Raw genomic sequence first — 20,087 nt, forward strand, 5'->3', positions numbered from 1 at the left:
ATCTTCTAGTAAGTTTCTACAAAGTTTGTTCAAATAAAAGCCCTGGGGTCAAAAGTGGCCCGCCCCAGGGGTGTCATTGTTTTTAACTATATGTGTATAGTAAAAACTTAAAAAATCTTCTCTTAAAAAACCCAATGAGCTAGAACTTAGATGTTTAGCATGAAACATCTTCTTATGGGTGTCTACCGTTTCAAAAAAGCCCTTGGGTTAAATTGGTCCTGTCTGGGGGGGGGGTGGAGGCCATTGTTTTTCATTATAATATTATGTGTGTAGTAAAAACTTAACATCATGAAACATCTTCTAATGGGTGTCTTCCAAGTTTGTTCAAATAAAAGCCCTGGGGTTTAAACTGGCCCTGCTTCAGGGGCCTATATACAGGTGAGCGACCTCAGGGCCATCATGGCCCTCTTGTTTAAATTGCCTGCTTATATTGCTCAGAATAAAAGTGTGAAAATAAAACTTTCTAATGTTGGGGAAAAAAATTGCGCATGCGTACTAGTCAAGTAATTATTTACTTTGTCAAAAGCAAACAACAGAGATACTGTTATTTGCAAAGAAGTAGATACTAGGTGAATATGATAATACTAGGTGAATATGATAATACTAGGTGAATATGATTTTATGTGATTTGCACTTATCTAGTTAATTTTTATGCCCCCACAGAGTGGGAGCATATAGCGTTGCACTTGTCCGTCCGAGTGTCCGTCTGTCCGTCCGTCCGTACGTCTGTCCGTACGTCCCGAAATCTTGTGAACGCAACTCCTCTTATACCAGATGGCAGATTTTGCTTAAACTTCCAGGGATGAACAACCTTAATGTGTAGATGGTAGTAAAGGAAGGAATTTTTGCTCTGACCAAATTTAACAGAATTATGGCCCTTTGTTGATTTTTTCACTATATACTATGTAGAAATTTTGTGAACGCAACTCCTCTTATACCTGATGGCAGATTTTGCTTAAACTTCCAGGGATGAGCAACCTTAATGTGTAGATGGTAGTAAAGGAAAGAATTTTCGCTCTGACCAAATTTAACAGAATTATGGCCCTTTGTTGATTTTTTCACTATATACCATATAGAACTTTTGTGAACGCAACTCCTCTTAAACCGGATTGCAGATTTTGCTTAAACTTCTAGGGATGAGCAACCTTAATGTGTAGATGGTAGTAAAGGAAGGAATTTTTGCTCTGACCAAATTTAACAGAATTATGGCCCTTTGTTGATTTTTTCACTATATACTATGTAGAAATTTTGTGAACACAACTCCTCTTATACCTGATGGCAGATTTTGCTTAAACTTCCAGGGATGAACAACCTTAATGTGTAGATGGCAGTAAAGGAAGGAATTTTTGCTGCGATCAAATTTAACAGAATTATGGCCCTTTGTTGATTTTTATGCCCCCACAATATGGGAGCATATAGCGTTGCACTTGTCCGTCCGTCCGTCCGTCAGTCCGTCCGTCAGTCCGTCCGTACATCCCGAAATCTTTTGAACGCAACTCCTCTTAAACCGGATGGCAGATTTTGCTTAAACTTACAGGGATGAACAACCTTAATGTGTAGATGGTAGTAAAGGAAGGAATTTTCGCTGCGACCAAATTTAACAGAATTATGGCCCTTTGTTGATTTTTTCACTAGATACTATGTAGAAATTTTGTGAACGCAACTCCTCTTAAACCGGATGGCAGATTTTGCTTAAACTTACAGGGATGAACAACCTTAATGTGTAGATGGTAGTAAAGGAAGGAATTTTTGCTGCGACCAAATTTAACAAAATTATGGCCCTTTGTTGATTTTTTCACTAGATACTATGTAGAAAGTTTGTGAATGCAACTCCTCTTAAACCGGATGGCAGATTTTGCTTAAACTTACAGGGATGAACAACCTTCAGATGTAGATGGTAGTAAAGGAAGGAATTTTTGCTGCGACCAAATTTTACAGAATTATGGCCCTTTGTTGATTTTTTCACTATATACTATGTAGAAATTTTGTGAATGCAACTCCTCTTAAACCGGATGGCAGGTTTTGCTTAAACTTCCAGGGATGAACAACCTTAATGTGTAGATGGTAGTAAAGAAAGGAATTTTTGCTGCAACCAAATTTAACAGAATTATGGCCCTTTGTTGATTTTTTCATTATATACTATGTAGAAATTTTGTGAACGCAACTCCTCTTAAACCGGATGGCAGATTTTGCTTAAACTTCCAGGGATTAACAACCTTAATGTGTAGATGGTAGTAAAGGAAGGAATTTTTGCTGCGACCAAATTTAACAAAATTATGGCCCTTTGTTGATTTTTAGTTTTCAACTTGTGGCACATGTAGTCCAAAAAATATTTGACCTAGAGTCATAAGATTGACAGAACAGTGGCGTGTGGGGGCATCCGTGTCCTATGGACACATTTCTAGTTTCACTATATACCATATAGAAATTTTGTGAACGCAACTCCTCTTAAACCGGATGGCAGATTTTGCTTAAACTTCTAGGGATGAGCAACCTTAATGTGTAGATGGCAGTAAAGGAAGGAATTTTCGCTCTGACCAAAATTTAACAGAATTATGGCCCTTTGTTGATTTTTTCACTATATACCATATAGAAATTTTGTGAACGCAACTCCTCTTATACCTGATGGCAGATTTTGCTTAAACTTCCAGGCATGAGCAACCTTAATGTGTAGATGGTAGTAAAGGAAGGAATTTTCGCTCTGACTAAATTTAACAGAATTATGGCCCTTTGTTGATTTTTTCACTATATACTATGTAGAAATTTTGTGAACGCAACTCCTCTTATACCTGGTTGCAGATTTTGCTTAAACTTCCAGGGATGAGCAACCTTAATGTGTAGATGGTAGTAAAGGAAGGAATTTTTGCTGCGATCAAATTTAACAGAATTATGGCCCTTTGTTGATTTTTTCACTATATACCATATAGAAATTTTGTGAACACAACTCCTCTTAAACCGGATGGCAGAATTTGCTCAAACTTCCAGGGATGAACAACCTTAATGTGTAGATGGCAGTAAAGGAAGGAATTTTTGCTCTGACCAAATTTAACAGAATTATGGCCCTTTGTTGATTTTTTCACTATATACTATGTAGAAATTTTGTGAACGCAACTCCTCTTAAACCTGATGGCAGATTTTGCTTAAACTTCCAGGGATGAACAACCTTAATGTGTAGATGGTAGTAAAGGAAGGAATTTTTGCTGCGACCAAATTTAACAGAATTATGGCCCTTTGTTGATTTTTTCACTATATACCAAATATATATGTTGTCAGTGGGGGCATCCGTGTCCTTTGGACACAGTTCTAGTTGTATCAATCATAATGCACCAAACATGTATTAATTATTATTATATACATCTATATTGAAAAACATATTTAAATCTTGTGGTAAAATACGATGCAGAGAGCTTTGCTATTTGGCATTGTAGAATAACATTGTGTATCTAAGAAAATTTGTGTAAATCACATCTGTTAACAGGTAATATAATTTATGTTTTAATAGGTAACAGAGCTGTGTGACACGGGTATGCAGATATATTTGCGAACAGAAGTGTAGTCAAGATAGGATCTGAAGACAATATAGGGGACTGTAGTGGTGAACCGCCACCAAAGAAAGTTAGAACTAGGGACTCTGGAGATGACGATAGTTTATTGTTAGATGATAGTGATGCAGAGGATGTTGAAGTTAAAAAGGATACATCTTCTTCTAAAGAAATGTCACAGCTACTGTCTCAAACCATTGTTAATGCATTTGCTGAAGTGAATAACAACAGAGAGTTATCTAGTTCCTATATACCATCATTTCTTGCCACATCTCAAACTATTACAATAACTATGTATAACTGTGAATCAGATAGTCTGATATTGTCTGATAAAATGAAAATCTTCTTTTATGTTGATGGTGAAATCAATTTAGATGTTACAACTATATTGTGTGTATGGTATGCATTGAATTTTGAAAGTAATATTGATAAAAGCAGTAGACTGTTTACAGATTTTGAGAGGCTATATAAGAGGTCGAATTTCAAGCAGCAGGCTGGTCAAAAGTTTGATATATATGATAAAAAGTGTACCAAACCTTTGACAGAAGCAGTAGCTAATAATGATATGAAATTGACTGTATTTTATTCTCCAGATACTGTACTGCCTGTAATTGAAGAAATTCATTCTTTATTGAGTCATACAAACCCTTAGAGCAAGATCAGGGGGTAACTCTTTTACAGGTTTAAATTTCAGTTTGATCTTAGGCAAACTTTGTCAGAATGTTTATAATAATAGTAGATTGTAACTTTGTACATGGTAGAGCTAATGTGCCCCATGATGTGGTTAATATACATGTACCTGTTTAAATTTGTCTATAAAAGTAATACATTATATTTCTATCAAACTTCTATATTATTTCAGGCATATTATAACATTTTGAAGAAAAGTTGTGTGACTTTTAGTTAAATATTTAATATGTTTGTTATTCAAGATATTGCAAAGTTATTTGCTCTTGCAATTAAACAAATTGCTGAATTTGTGTATTGTTTTTTTTTGTTTTTTTTTAACAAACTTGACTGTTCTCAGGGATCTGTATTAAACATAATGATTGATATGTATAACATAATTCATAGGTGTTTTAGTTATGTATGTGTCAGTATTTTATTTTCTAGGCATCAATAACTTTTATTGACAACTCAAGTTTATTCTAGCTCAACTATAGCTCATGTTAATGGCTTTGATCTTATTTTAGCATGAAGACTGCTTTCTCATCAAGTAATGGTAAGCTTTTTGTTAAAAATTGCTTAGGACTGTCCTATATCTGTCAATTATAAGAATGACTATGTTACACTTAAAAACTCTTGTGTTAGCTCAGTTGATGTCATGGAGCGCAGCTTTTTTAGCTCACCTGTCACAAAGTGACAAAGGTGATCTTTTGTGATCGCTTTTTCGTCGGCAACCGGTCCATCCGTCTGTCGTCCGTAAACTTTTACTTTAAACGACATCTCCTCATAAATCATTCAGCCAATTTCATCCAAACTTCACAGGAATGTTTCTTTGGTAGTCAACTTTAAAAATTGTTCAAAGAATTTAATTCCAAGCAGAATTCTGGTTGCAACGGCAACCAAAAGAAAAAACTTAAAATATCTTCTTTTAGAAAACCGAAAGAGCTAGAGCTTAAATATTTGGCATGCAACATCATCTAGTCAGTGTCTACCAAGATTGTTCAAATAAATGCCCTTGGGTCAAAATTGGCCCTGCCCCAGGGGGTCATTGATTTTTCTTATTTGGATATAGTAAAAACTTAAAAATCTTCTTTTAAACCCCAAATAGCTAAAGTTTAGATATTAAACATGAAACATCTTCTAGTGGGTGTCTACCAAGTTTGTTCAAATAAATGCCCTGGGGTCAAAATTGGCCCCGCCCCAGGAATTATTGTAAATTATTTCTTAAATCTGGAATCTTTTAACATTTCTTAAAATCTTTGTACATTTTTTCTCAAGTTTGATTTTCATTTTTTGGCTCATCTGAAAACATGCAGCTTTCAAGATAATCATAAATTTTGTAATTGACTATGCAAATAATCTTAGACTTGCATTGATATTAAAACAGTTTGTGATGACAGTGTGTCATTTGTTCCACATTATCCACAATTTCTTTAGATAACTTGTACTAAACAACTTGATGGATTTTGACCAAACTTCACATGAATGGTCCACTGGTAGTCTTATATAAAAGTTTATAATACTGCAAGGTTGTAATGTTGCTTTTAATTGGATTATTATGATACTTAGATAATTTATATGCAAGTCTGATTTTAATGTATGAAGAAACTTTATTTTTAGCTCGACTTTTCGCAGAATTGATTGTCTTTGAAATATTATATGCAAAGTTATGCCCCCTTTTTAAGCTGGTTGACCATTTTGTTAATGTCTATTTACTCACAAACTATTAAAGTAATTCACTTCAAACTTTAATTTCTTGTTCACTATCAAATATGACACCAATTTGGAAGGGCAGATAATCCTAAAATTCATTTTAGCAAAGTCATGCCCCTATTTTTACTAGAAACTTGGTACACTTGTTTAATTTTTAAATTGAAGTGCATTTATAAAGGGCAGGTAACTCAAAAATATCAAAGATAATCACTCTAAACTTGAAATACTTGTTCACTATTAAATTTGAAATGCATTTCTAAGGAGCTGATAAACAAGGAAGCAATCTTTGCAAAATTATTTCCCTTTTCACATAGAATATTTGCCCTTTTCTTAAAAACCGCCAAAGATATTCACTGCAAATTTGAAATAAATGTTGATTATCAACGACAGATGAGTCTGCTAAGTATGTTTTCAGATAAATCCCCCTTTTCTATATTGCTCTTATTTACTATCCAGTGGAGTGCGCTCTCCACGGACAGTTTTTGTTATAAAATAAAAGTATTTTTATTCAATGTTCTTGTTGGTAGATTTTTATTAAAATTTGTTATTTAACTTTTGTTATTGTTCCAATTCTCCAATCAACCTAAGATTTAAAATACCATCCTAAAATCAACATGCTAACAAAACACCATAAGAAATTTAGATGATTTTCTTGAACTTAATTCCATCATCTCAGCCTGGACAAAGACAATGGATTATATTGGCGTCATCTCTTACGAGACTTCACGCTCTAGTCCGCATTTCCTATCACTTGTTCAAAATTTAGAGCATACGAAGCCTAGTTATCAGAGGCAAGATTTTGTTCCTTTTGATTTTACAGTATTCAAATAGAAATAGTGGAACTACCGAATAAAACAACAATAAAGTCGGGCCAAACAATCTTCAAGAATCGGAAATGCAATGTATATTATCTCTAATTACAGCGTCCACATGACACAGAATAATTCCGATGTTCGGAATTTGAATCTTTAAACAACGACCAAAACAGCGAAATTGAAAATAAAATTAGTTCAAGCATAATTAATTTTTAATATATTACATATCAAATATCATGATCAAAAAACACATGCTTAAGCAGTCTTCAGCAGCAAATATTGTTGTCACACTTCATTTAATGTTTGTGATGCAATCGAGCCATTACATTTAATTTGAATAAAACTCATAAACCATATATGCCCAATGATAAATTCATATTCATTTGAGTATAGGTGTACAACATTAATATCTGTTTGCAAACAAGATCATTAATAAACACTAGGATATACTGCGAATTTACTTATACTCGTGGGTTTTTATCGAACGGGCATTTTCGTGGATTCTTAAATTCGTGAATTTTCAATTTCTTGTAAAAATATAAAATAAATAACCTAATGCAAAGTAATCTTACACTTAATCGCCGCGCATTTATTTACAGCATGTACATATCTTTCCGTATCACACAGCGTTTGTCAATAAATTTAATCCTTGCGTCTGGGCATTAATATTACACAAAAATCGGCGGAAAAGCGCCGATGCATGTTTGTAATGTATATAATAGAGGCATGGCAAGAAGTATTTGTTGGGATAAAATTTCGTCGGCTCTTAAATTCGTAGATCTACCTACCAACGAAAGCCACGAAAATTCTTAATGTCGTTGACTTCAAACCTTTTGCCCCTCCCGCTGTCGGTTCGATACCCGATAGGTACGTTGTATTCTTTCATGTGAGGAAGCTATCCAGCTAGCTTACGGAATGTCGGTGGTTCTACTCGGGTGCCCGTTCGTGCCTGAAATAATGCACGGAAGGGCACCTGGGGTCTTCCTTCACCTGTAAAGTGGGAATGTCGCCATATGACCTATATATACTGTATCAGTGTGACGTAAAACCTAAACAAACTAGGATATATTTTTTCATATCTTGATACGATGAAAAACATTCATAAATGGTATGCAAATGCTACCACATTTTACAAAAGATGTAAAGATGATTAAAACATTAATGTGTGTTTGCAAATAAAATTGATAAACACCACGATATAAGGTTCTTGATATGCATAAATACATCCATAAATGGCAAGCAAATGCTAGCACAGCATTTTACTATAAAATCATATCATTAAAATTATCACATGACTGATTTCATTGAAGAATATTTAATTGTAAAGAGGAATTCATTAGGTTACAAACACTGTACTATGGTATTGCTTAATGGCTCGTTAAGGCCCTGAATGGCATCATTTTTATTTCTCAAAAACTTTATTTTTCATATACACTTAACAAATGTTATAAGTGTGCATGTATAAATATTTTATAATGTTGGTCACTATTGACCCTATCATGCTGGACTTTTCAATATACACATTTGGGAGACATTGTATGATATTCCATTTATTTCATTTTATAACAAACACAATTTCACACAAATGTTCAATCACAATTTCACACAAATGTTCAATAGATGTGATTGTGCGTCGCAAAATTATTACATCTGTGATCAAGGTATGCCTACCTTGACTTTGATATCAACATAGTAGTTTGATTTATCGTTGTACATTTAATTTTGGGGTAGAATTTAGTCTTAAGAAATCTGGTTACCGATGATCTGATGCATTCAACAGGGAAGTTCATGAAGACTATTGGCACTTACAATGTGTTTATTATGTGTTTATTAACAGTTATCTTAGCATCGATCATAACCATTACAAGGAGCTTCAAAATACGGTTGTATCAATGTCTAAAGAACACCATCTATAGGGTGTCATACAAGCACACGGCCAGAGCGCTAACAGTCTTTCTAAAAGTTTGATGAACACCATCCACGTAATGGAATATCATCAAAATTTCTAGACTTATATGTGATAAAAGCTATACGGGGTGATAACCGCCTCAAAAATGTTTTAGTACCGTGCCACAAATCATCGCCTACAATTATGCAAAAGCAAAACATTTTCCAATAGTGAATTCACTACCAAAATATTATGGAAAAGATTGAGTCACATCCATGCAACAACGCTGCCAGGTTGACATCAACAGTCAGCATACGAGAGAATAATTTTCAATGATACAGTTGTTTTGATTTTGCAAGATTGACTTATAGCACCCTATCACATTTATCGGGCATGTTTTGATAGATTTGTGTTTCTTATGATATTTAAAACATGGAATATCATATCATGTCTCTCAACTGCATTTTTTTATAATTTCAGCACGATCCTACCAAAATTGACACACATATTAGACTATTTATATATGCACATTTATGAGACTCCTTATATATAAGTGTATTGTTACAGTTGCAAAAATTACTCATTGGTCAGCTACATATCTTTTGCTTCATTTGCTCTTTTACAGATGGTATATGTATAAGTGGTTAAGTTTGTTGATGAAAGTAAAAGTACTATTTTGTTTACATTTTGCTATCTTTAGGACATATGTACATGTATATGTATAAGTAGTTAAGTTTGTTGATGAAAGTCAAAATACTATTTTGTTTACATTTTGCTATCTTTAGGACATATGTATAAGTAAGTAAGTAAGTAAATATTTTATTATAGTGACATGTGTATGACAGTTTACAAATAACGAAATTAAATAATTTAACATAACACCCGGCCCAATGGACCAATAAGTCACCTGAAACATATTCATACATTATAAATAGTTCACATGAAATTATTGTACTGTACACATCAACAATATTACAGGATAAATATTTCAACGATTAAACAAGGATTTCTTTCTTTTAAGATAAGCATTAACAAGGTATTTAGCTACTTTTCGTGGAAAACTTACAACAAGATATTTCATTTTCATATCATCGTTCATGTTCATAAAATCTTCATTCATAAATTGTTCACTAAAAATGTCTACTCTGATGTTGTTGTAAAAGGGACATTGGACTAAAAAGTGTTTTTCATCTTCTATTTTATTATCTGGACAAAACAAACAAATTCTCTGCTCTGGTGTTTCACTTATTTAACGTCCAGTTTCAATCCTTAACGGTAGAATGCCACACCTAAACTGTGATAACATTGATCTTTCATTTTTATTCAAATTTAACTGTATATGTATAAGTGGTTAAGTTTTTTGATGAAAGTCAATTACATTTTGCTATCTTTAGGACATATGTATATGTATAAGTGGTTAAGTTTTTTGATGAAAGTCAAAATACTATTTTGTTTACATTTTGCTATCTTAAGGACATATGTGTATGTATAGGTGGTTAAGTTTGTTGAATAAAGTCTAAATACTATTTTGATTACATTTTGCTATCTTTAGGACATATGTGTATGTATAGGTGGTTAAGTTTGTTGAATAAAGTCTAAATACTATTTTGATTACATTTTGCTATCTTTAGGACACATATATATGTATAAGTGGTTAAGTTTGTTGATTAAAGTCATAAATCTATTTTGTTTACATTTGCTATCTTTAGGACATATGTATATGTACAAGTGTTCTTTTCGTCAGTTGTTGAACGTCTTAAATAATTAGTTAAGCATTATTTAACACATGATAATTAATAAGTTTCTGATTGCTGAGGCATAATGTGCCTTTATACCATAAACAGCTGATTAAAATTGAATAATAGTCATTAAAGCACGTGTTAGCCATTGGATACGTTGACGCACGTGGTAGACACTAAAATTTCAGTCACTGCACGACCTGGCCTTTACTTTCATTACGTCTCGACAAAAGTCTAGTATTATATATATTTTTTAGGAAAATCTTAAAAATCTTCTTGTCAAAATCCAAAAGATCTTGGAGCTTTTATATTTGGTATTAACAAGATCTAGTGGTCCCCTACAAAGATTGTTCAAATTATGCCCCTTCGGTCAGTTTTATATAAAGTTTGTATTGGGAAATTAAAAAAAAAATCTTATTATTATTGTTCCTTTTAATGGAGCGTTTTTAGCTCACCTGTCACAAAGTGACAGGGTGAGCTTTTGTGATCGCTTTTCGTCCGGCGTCCGTCCGTCAGTAAACTTTTACTTTAAATGACATCTCCTCATAAACCACTCAGCCAATTTCATCCAAACTTCACAGGACTGTTCCTTTGGTGGTCACCTTTAAAAATTGTTCAAAGAATTTAATTCCATGCAGAACTCTGGTTGCCATTGCAACCGAAATAAAAAACTTTAAATATCTTCTTTAAAAAAAAAAAACCCAAAGAGCTAGAGCTTAGATATTTGGCATGAAACATCTTCTAGTGAGTGTCTACAAAGTTTGTTTAAATAAAAGCCCTGGGGTCAAAATTGGCCCCGCCCCGGGGGTCATTGATTTTCCCTATACATGCTATATGCATATAGTAAAAACTTAAAAAATCTTCTTTTAAAGAACCCAAAGAGCTAGAGCTCAGATATTTAGCATGAAACATCTTCTAATAAGTTTTTACCAAGTTTGTTCAAATAAAAGCCCTGGGGTCAAAATTGGCCCCGCCTCAGGGGTCATTGATTTTCCCTATATGCGTATAGCAAAAACTTAAAAAATCTCCTTTGAAAAAACCCAAATAGCTACAGTTTAGAAATTAAGCATGAAACATCTTCTAGTGAGTGTCTACAAAGTTTGTTAAAATAAAAGCCCTGGGGTCAAAATTGGCCCCGCCCTGGGTGTCATTGATTTTCCTTATATGTGTATAGCAAAAACTCTTTAAAAAAACTCAAATAGCTAAAGTTTAGATATTAATTATAAAAAACATCTTCTAGTAAGTGTCAACAAAGTTTGTTCAAATAAAAGCCCTGGGGTCAAAACTGGCCCTGCCCCAGAGGTGTCATTGTTTTTAACTATATGTGTATAGTAAAACTTAAAAAATCTTCTTTTAAAAAACCCAATGAGCTAGAGGTTAGATGTTTAGCATGAAACATCTTCTTGTGGGTGTCTACCAAGTTTGTTCAAATAAAAGCCCTTGGGTTAAAATTGGCCCTGTCGGGGGGGGGGGAGGAGCAGAGGTCATTGTTTTTCATTATATGTGTGTAGTAAAAACTTAACATCATGAAACATCCTCTAATGGGTGTCTTCCAAGTTTGTTCAAATAAAAGCCCTGGGTTTAAACTGGCCTCACTCCGGGGGCCTATTTACAGGTGAGCTACCTCAAGGCCATCATGGCCCTCTTGTTATATTCAGGTGAGCGATACCAGGGCCATCATGGCTCTTTTGTTTATGTGTTTATGATTTACCTCTTTAAGATTAGCATCATGTTAAAGGTTTGAAATATTCTGGTCGTGTCTTAAAGTGCTAGTATTCAAGAGTAAATACTGTGCAGTAACCTAAAGGAAGAAAGGTTTTGTGACAAAAGTCTACCTAGTCTGCTTGACTTCTTTACATCATAATCAATGTTTGCATATTTGTTATCTAGAGGGTCGATCCATGGACGAGGCAAAATGCCTTTACTTGGAATAAGAACTCGGGCATTGAGTTTAGTGGCCATTTGTCTCTTACCTCTCATTCAGAAATTATGTTTGATTAGAATTCGATCATTTGAGAAAAACATTCTAATAACTGGCTTATTTTACATATGATTGTAGTTATCAAAAAGGCTGGTTAGATGGACCAACCGCCGACATTTTTCCAAAAAATCTTTTTAAACCATAAGTAAAACTCGGTTATTTCAAAGTAAATGTATGAACACTATAAATATCGGCAAAGATACGTACATGTATATAATCCATCCCTTGTATCATGGTTTGGAAATGGTTTCTATTGAAAATACGTCAAGGGTTAAATCTGCATGGTGCATTGATTTGATAATACTTGCACTTAACTTACCACAAAGTCTGTCGGGGATATAATTATAGCATGCTCGTTGATTGGCTACAATTTTTGGGGGGTTTACTTATTATTACGGCAAGTAAATGGCCTAATGATAGAATATCGTATTCAGATGCTTGTACATTGGTTCGTTTCATATTGTGGTGACAGGGAAAATGCAGGGTTTTTTGCTTATGATACAAAAGAGAAGGAACATCGAACCACGTGGCACTTAATCTGATTTATACTCGGAGGCTACAACCCACGTATTCTAATTTCTTTTACATATCCTATACGTACCTCTGATACGCATGAACAATCAATGTATATATAAGTTTGATTTAACATTTGAAAGTCATTTAACTACATTGGTGTATCAAGTAAAACCTTCGTGTACGATCAGATTAAATGAAGATAACTTTGGTTGCCATTCTGCTGGTCTTTGGATTTTCAGCATGCGCAGGATCAGACGACTCAATAGAAAACGATTTTGACGAGTTGTTTATTCTCGTGAGTGACGTTAAGGAAAGGATACAATCTTTGAGAAAAAACGTAAAAGGTTTGGTTTATCATTGAACTTTTAAAGAAAGTAAAATACAAAAATAGGGAGACAAAACACTTATAAATATATAAATATTATTTATTCCACATTTTCCTTTTGCACAATCAGGATAACAAATTATATTGAATATTGATTATTCTTTCTTATTAACAGAGGAGTTGCGATCCAAATGTGGAAAAAATAAATGTTCTAAACATTCATGTGCGGATGGTTGGGTCCCCTACAACGGAAAGTGTTACTTCTTTGATAATGATCACGCATGCACTTATGAAGAAGCAAGGGTAGGTAAACATTTCTGATTGTTCTGAACAATGTTGTGATTATTAAAAAAAAGTTTTCAAACAAGTATTATTTGTATTCGTTGAGTGCATTTTTTCTAATTTGGCTATGATTTACTTACCGTTCTGGGTCGTCTGTGTCCGAGTGGTTATGGTCATTGACTTCAAATCACTTGCCCCTCACCGCTGTAGGTTTGAATCCCGACAGGGACTTTTGATTCTTTCGTGTGAGGAAGCTATCCAGCTAGCTTGGTTCTACACAAATGCCCTTTCGTGTCTGAAATAATTCACGGACGGGCACCTGAGGTCTTCCTCCACCAGTAAAGCTGGAACGTCACCATATGACCGTTACTGTGTCGGTGTGACGTAAAACCCAATGAAACAAACAAACAAACTTACCGTTTTATATCTAAGAACATCATAATGCATATAAAATCAAGAAATAAAGCCGGAAGAACTGAACTACACAAAATTGAAATAATTAGCCATGAAATTGATAAAGACAGGTCAATATTTTTTTTAAAATTTTCTTTGTATTACCTTTACTTTATATGCATACTCCAAATATAGCGATTGAATTTGATATATAATTTATACAAAATCATTTTAGGCATTCTGCAAACAAAGAGAGTCTGTATTGTTGTATGTACGAGATGAAGCGGAAAATGCGTTTATAGTCGGAATGCTGAGCCGTTTGAAATGAAAGTTGATTTTCTAATTGGCATTAAACAAAATCAAAATATATGTATAAAGCTGTATTATAACTTTTTCGTTCACGAATGTATAAAGCTGTATTATAACTATTTCGTTCCCGAATGTATAAAGCTGTATTATAACGATTTCGTTCACGAATGTATAAAACTGTATTATCACCTTTTCGTTCACGAGTGTATAAAACTGTATTATCACCTTTTCGTTCACGAGTGTATAACACTGTATTATAACCATACCGTTCCCGAATGTATAAAGCTGTATTATAACTTTTTCGTTCACGAATGTATAAAGCTGTTTTATAACTATTTCGTTCCCGAATGTATAAAGCTGTATTATAAAGATTTCGTTCACGAATGTATAAAGCTGTATTATAACCTTTTCGTTCAAGAATGTATAAAGCTGTATTATAACGATTTCGTTCACGAATGTATAAAGCTGTATTTTATCTTTTTCCCTTCACGAATGTTTAAAGCTGTATTATAACTTTTTCGTTCAAGAATGTATAAAACTGTTTTATAACCATACCGTTCCCGAATGTATAAAGCTGTATTATAACTTTTTCGTTCACGAATGTATAAAGCTGTATTATAACTATTTTGTTCCCGAATGTATAAAGCTGTATTATAACGATTTCGTTCACGAATGTATAAAGCTGAATTATATCTTTTTCCCTTCACGAATGTATAAAGCTGTTTTATAACTTTTTAGCGCAAGAATGTATAAAGCTGTTCTATAACTATTTCGTTCACGAATGTATAAAGCTGTATTATAACTGTTTCCCTTCACGAATGTATAAAGCTGTTTTATAACTATTTCGTTTACAAATGTATAAAACTGTTTTATAACTATTTCGTTCACGAATGTATAAATCTGTATTATAACTTTTTCGTTCACAAATATATAAAGCTGTTTTATAACTATTTCGTTCAGGAATGTATAAAGCTGTTTTATAACTATTTCGTTCACGAATGTATAAAGCTGTAATATATCTTTTTCCCTTCACGAATGTATAAAGCTGTATTATAACTTTTTCGTTAATTGGCGACGTCGGTGAACGGCGTCGTCTCTTATGGAATGCTTTTTATTTTGGCCTATGGAAGGAGCTGTTATTATTAGCAGTTAATTTCATGTTGTGTTAATTAGATTTATTTTGATTCGTAAAAATCAAGTAAACAAATATGTTGTTATATTTGCATTTAATAACTTTATATAAAAAGCATGTGCATTGTGATATTATTTTCACGAAATTGCAGGCTCAGTTTAACAGCTTGTCCCTTAGTTTTATTGACAATACTAAAACCCGGATTTCAAATATCGTTGTGGTCTACATTGATGTTTATATATTTTCAAAATTTTCCGACAAGAAGAAAGTTCACCTGCAAATTAGTATGAGGATAGGTAATGGACTGTTGTAAACGATTATCCTATTGATTTTATCCATATTACGTTTATCTGTTGCACAGAATGGTTGTTTTTACAAGGTGTACCAGTATCCGGATGTTGAAAGCTATCCGATTTTCTGCAATTACTGCTGTCACATGGCCATCTTTTTTATGAATACTTTACCATGAATTTGCATGGCCTAATAAAACTGAGCCTGCAACATTTCTTAATTTTGATGTTTAGGGTGTTCTTTTGGGTTTCATGTTTTCTCTATTTTAAGGGGAAGTAACTCATGTTTACTAAATTATTTGTTCTTTTCTGTCTATCTTAGGTATTACTTACTATTTTTGTTTTACAAAATTTACCAGTTGTAAGGTCATCAAAAGCATAGAGGCCCTGATGAGTGAATATTGATATATATTTTTTTACTGGCTTTATATACCTTAGACCAGATTTTTTCTAGTTTGTTCAGTAGTATATTCTGCTAGAGGAATCTTCCAATCAATATGTGAAATTATTATTTTCTATGTGTTTGTATATAAATTGTTAATAAAATAACCTTTGGTAAAAATGAAAGGTAGAATATTTAAGCTATACATATAGGTGCTCATTTTAAACACTTGATATATATATGCAGTTAGTTTTATAGTAAAGTCTAATGGAAGGTTAAAAGAGGGACAGTATTTGTTACTGTAAGAGATATGCATTTTATGTTTAGACACTCACACAACTTAATCTTTATTATATGATATAAACTATTTGAGATTTTTATTTACTTTTATACAATTAACAATATCATGTACATTATAGTTTTCTTTCTACAAGATTATGAATTCCATCCAAACACCAATGTTAAAAGGATGATGTATTTATTTTTAATGGAACCTGAGAATTATTAATGTAATGTGCATACAAGTTTATCATGGTATATGTATATAATGTGTATTTGAAGACTGACAGTTATGATGGATGAGACTTGTATTTAAATTTATAAATGATAATACATATATTGATCAGTCTACAGGTTATAGATGTTTATACCCAGTGTTTCCTGGCTAATAATAGTATCTATAACAGAGTTTATATATTATAGTTTTCTTTCTACTAGATTTTGAATTCCATCCATTAGTACCAATGTTAATGTTAATGTTAGGATTTCATATTTATTTAATAGAAACTGGGAATTATTAATGTTATGTGCATACATGTATATCTTAGTATATTGATATGATGATACTTATAATATTTCTGAATTTAAAGTGTTTCAGTTATGTCATTATTATTAAAGGGATTAGACTTTCATTTAAAGTTATAAATGATAATACATGTATTGATTGAAAATGTCCTGAAACTTGGATCAAGCAATATAATTGATAAAGTCTCAAAAATCATATTCTGAATAGTTATTCTAATTTTTTTCTAACATGTGCATAGTTTGAAAAGGACAGCTTCTGTATTATCTATTTGTAATGGAGGGGCACTGGTCTCAATCTCCAGGTCTCTTGAGTCAACCCGACAACAGACTCTTCATAGAGTAGATTGTTACTTGTCCTTGAATAAATTTGTACACTAAATTTTATAGAGGGTGATTTGTGCCACATGAAAACCAACAAAGTACAGAAAGTAACCGGGCGCCAGATGAAAACATGAAAATACAATCTACCACAAAGTGGTTCGTTTGTTGCATTTTCATGTTTGCCCGGTGCCCTTGATGCAAAATACAAGTCAGCCTTCATAAAATTTCTTATCATAGAAAAAAGGTTAGTTTTTTATCTGTACAAAAAATAGATATTGTACATGTATTAGCACAGTTATGTTCACTTTTAAATTGACCTGTTATAAATAATGGCACAACCAATAACTGTCTAAGCCCTTTTTAGTAAAAATAATTATACAATGATATATAAATTGTTATTTTAATTAAGACTATGAGTATGTAAGGTTTTTTTTCTTATTTATTAATTAAGAATTAATTATCTGTTAATTTAAAAATCTAAATATCTGTGACGGATTAGAACTGTTCACTATTTAGGGGAGAAAATGTGTAAGCGGCCAGATAGCTCAATCGCTACAGCCGCGGTACATTATTCTGTGGGTCACATGTTTGAGTTCTGGTCAAGCTAAAAGTGTTTCTCATCCTGTGAATGCATATAACCATGAGTTTAATTCACTATGCTCTGTTAACATCAGAAATTCAAGGACATAAATCAATATAGTGGGGAAATATTTTGTGGTTAAGAACTGTTTCATTATTAAAGAGAAAATGTGTAGCCGGCCAGATAGCTCAGTTGGTCTTCTGAAAGTCATGTGTTCCAGTCATGGTCAGGCAGTTTCAGTCAGGGTTTATAAGTGGTTTATCAACTGACACATGTTTGATTCATTTAATAGAGTGCATTTAATTTGAAATGGACAAAGGCAGTATTGCATGATACTTTTAGATCTACAAAAAGCATTTGATACAGTTGATCACACTATACTGCACATGAAGAAGTTCTTTTTCTTCTTCTTCATGAAACTTCAAGCATCTGCCATATGTAATGACATTCTTACATGGTCCAAGTCTTATCTATGATAGAAGCTGGTTGATGTGGCTGGTACTCCTTCTACTACTGCTCAGTACCTATGGTGTCCCCCTGATGTTCATTTTAGGTCCTCTTTTATGTGTAATATATGTCTAATATATGTCAATGACATGTCTGCAACCCTAAGCAATAAGCTTTTATCATATGCACAGGTACAAGTATCAGACCTGGGAAGAAAAAATATGACCAGATTTTCTTCCCAGGTCTGATACTCGTGCCTGTGATTATATTATGATGATTCAGGTATCCTTGTATCTGGTAAAATAAATCTTAAGATTGGTTAATTGACTATAACTTGTCTCTGCATGTCTATTCGTTTTGGTTTAAGTTTCAACTTAAACTGGGCCTAGCCACCAGGTCACATGAAATGGTACTGCTATAAAGTAAACATCTTTTGTCAAGTATTTAGGTGCAAACCAAACCTGGATCAAACTCTTTTGGCGTCGCCCTTTGATGCTTTGCATCAATGCTTTTCTTGTTATACTTATTGTATTGTATATTGGTTTTGCCTCATGCTTGCAAAGCATATTTGATATAATTATGTGTATCAGTTAGGATTCCTAATTAATGGTTTTTTTCTCATGCAGTATTGCTCACCGTTGATTAACATGTAAGATAACATGACATGTAATCAATAAAATAATAAATGTTAATGGTTCGGCTGTTGGTATCCGACGATGCATTTTTCTAAGCTATAACCAAGATAATTAACCATTGGTACAAATTGTGAACCGACAATATCAACATATCTGCCAATCACTTGGCTTTGTCGCTGTTTTGTATTATTTTCCTCGGTAGGGATTAAAAGGGTAAAAAGGCCCCGTGTTCATAGTCATCTTAACTACTTATTTTCATAAAAAGATATTATACAGGGCATGTAATGACGTGTTCTACAGTTTGGGTACAATTTAGAACTTAGGCACGGTTAATGGCGGCGGCGACATTTCAAATGTGAATGTGCTTAGGATGTTAGGACCTTTTGTATAAAAAACTAAGGAATAACCATAAAGAATGACTAACTGCAGCCGAATAAACTGGTTTAACGCACCAGAAGAATACATTTTATGACTGAGACTAAAAAAAATGTGTTGGAGCACCAAACTAAATACCGTATTCCGGCACATACCGGTGACATGCTGCTAAACTCTCGCTTTTGCACCCACCGAAATGAACTCTGATTTATCTCTTCGCACTGATTTATTTACGATTTTGAATAAAAAACGAATGTAGGAATTGGGGAAAAAAGCGATATGTTCTTCTTTGTGATCATTCTGCAAGCGTTTAGAGGTATTGCTCTCAAACTGTAGGAACTGATTTGTATAAGTATCACTGTTTTAAGCACACACTGCGATCATTACCATTTTGTGAGAAGTTTCGCTGATTTTTTCCCACGACCTTCCCCAGCTGAAAATTCCTTGTGTTTATTATCATGTAAATTAATAAACTATAACTATTAAACTACTACTTATATTTGCTGAAATAGTTTTAAGAAAAGCAAAAAACAAGGTTTATCTGTTCTAGAAGACGGATGTGTCAAATATATTTTATCAAATATAGATCCAATATATTTTGTTTTATTTCACCGAAGTTGTTTCTAGAAGGTACTTACGATTCATACGATTATTTAACTTAAAAGGTTTTCCTCTTTTAAAAGCAATAATTTCACGCTGCCTTGACTATAACTTCAAATATTGCAACTCATTCCTTTCCTTTCTCTGTCCAACAATTTGAAATTTAAAGGATGATGATAATTTTAGAGTTTTTTTAAGGTCATATTATTTTATACAATAGTATGTGTTTTTGAATATGGTATTGGATATGTTTTATCTTTTTTCCTATCTTTCCGCCTCCCATTTTGAAACTTATATTATGATGTTGGTGGAACTTTTTGTTATCGTATCAGTTTTAAAAAAACAGGATGTG

This window comes from Ruditapes philippinarum, unplaced genomic scaffold, assembly GCF_026571515.1.
Source record: "Ruditapes philippinarum isolate M1 unplaced genomic scaffold, ASM2657151v2 ctg6014_1_1_1_1, whole genome shotgun sequence".
Lineage (NCBI taxonomy): Eukaryota > Metazoa > Mollusca > Bivalvia > Venerida > Veneridae > Ruditapes > Ruditapes philippinarum.